Source organism: Buceros rhinoceros, unplaced genomic scaffold (genome assembly GCF_000710305.1).
Source record: "Buceros rhinoceros silvestris isolate BGI_N320 unplaced genomic scaffold, ASM71030v1 scaffold14544, whole genome shotgun sequence".
Classification (NCBI taxonomy): Eukaryota; Metazoa; Chordata; class Aves; order Bucerotiformes; family Bucerotidae; genus Buceros; species Buceros rhinoceros.
The window spans coordinates 49078-50885 of record NW_010408932.1 but is presented as its reverse complement, the minus strand read 5'-3'; positions in this window follow the sequence as shown (position 1 = coordinate 50885).

The following is a 1808-nucleotide window of genomic DNA, read 5'->3' as shown; positions in this document are numbered from 1 at the left end:
GTTCAGCAGTTACTTCTGACCCGTGGATTACATTTGCTTTTGTTTCGTATCGCAGGGTCTTGTGGCTGTCTTGGCCTGGCGTAGATTTTCCTGGTGCTGTTCACTGAAATGTTTTATTTCCCACCATTGCCTGCAGGCGCTGACATGGATTAGCCTTGGCAGCACCACGCGGGGGGCTCACACACCCTGATGCTCACTAATTACAACCTCCTGCACATCCTAACAGCTATAATAATACAGTGATGTATATACGAAGTCACGGTCTGTCAATGCGTTGCCCCTGCGGTGTAAACCCTGCAAGCAATCCACTCATGACTGGAAATCCCCTTATTGCATGGAGAGATCTCTGCTTTGCAGTGGTTTCTATTTACATACGCTCAGGTTCTCTGAACGTCCAACAGAACGCGATACTGCACAAACCTGCATCTTGAAGACACGTGGAGGTGTTATGGCCTTGCTTTCCTTTCTTCTTTTCTTGCTTCTGACTCCTTTAACTTCTTTCTTCCCGTAGCTGCTCGCCAGTGGTTTTCTGGCACAGCAGCTGAAGCACCCAATCCAGGAAAACCCATGGAAGGTTTAGTTGTTCGTTTTAAATCTCTGTGTTCAAACAGTTGAAGCCTTTACCCTGCTACCTACCTGTCAGGGTCTAAGTGTGAGTTCAGCCACCTAACTTCTGGTGTGTGAATTGCTGAGTTACTAGTGACGAGGTGCAGCGCCGGGCAAGACAGTAAATTTGGTCCTAAGAGGAACCCCGGAACTTCACGCAGTGCAGCTGCAGGAGCTTCGCTCCCCCGCGCTTCTTCAGCCAGCCGATCAACTCCTCATAGGCAGAGTTACCCCCTAGCGTAGTGCAGACATCGGTTTTTAGGTGCTCCAAGTGCTGTAGAGAAGTAGGCAAAGGAGAGAGGAGTCTTTTCCTGCACAAAATGGACCTTGGAGCTGATGCTGATCCTTCTCCAGACAGCGTCTGTTCTGGATCAAGCGTGATGCCCGTGTTAACGAAGTGATTCTGGCGTCTCCCACGTCCTGCTCTGCTTGGTTACAAACGAGCTCTTTGAATGGTAAAGAAAGACCACACAGCGTTAAAATTATTCACGTATGCCCCCCTAACATCCCCTCAGCGTGTGCGTAGCTGAGCCACATTAACTTCACTGCTGGGGGAATTCCCTGCCTCCAGAAAGGGAACGGAGTTGCCTGTAAGAGCAATTAGGGGTTGCAGTAGTGAGCCCTCTCCGGTTTTCGCACGCTGAAGGTATTCTCCATTGGAATGACATCAAGACAGGAAAGGAAGATAAAGGATCTGCATCATTATGTTTGACAGAACATATACACTACTTTTGCAGAGATTGGAATAATCATAATTAAGGTCATGGAAAATTGCAAACGTGGAAAGGTTGTATGGAAAGATGCATAAATTAAATTTATGAAGTAATTTTAATGCACTTTTTTGAGCATAAATTCTTTTAGAGGACCCATCAACTACATTCTGGTATGAATCTAATTTGATGGTAAGAATTATGATGATTAAAATATTAGATACTAGTGAAAACTTCTCCGCTTCTGAAAGAAAAAAAAAAGAATCCAAGCCTTGAGGATGAGTGTTAAAAATAGACACTTCTTTTGCATGAAACCATTTGTACGGATGAAACTAATAGTTTTTTATCTAAACCATCTGGTGGAGGAAAAGCATTAAAATGTAAAGTCACGTATTGAAGGCCCCTGAGATTTCTTTGGAGTGCTGTATGTTAAAAAAAAAAAAAAAAAAAAAAAAAAAAAAAACCTTTTTTTTTTTTCTTTTTTTTTCCAGG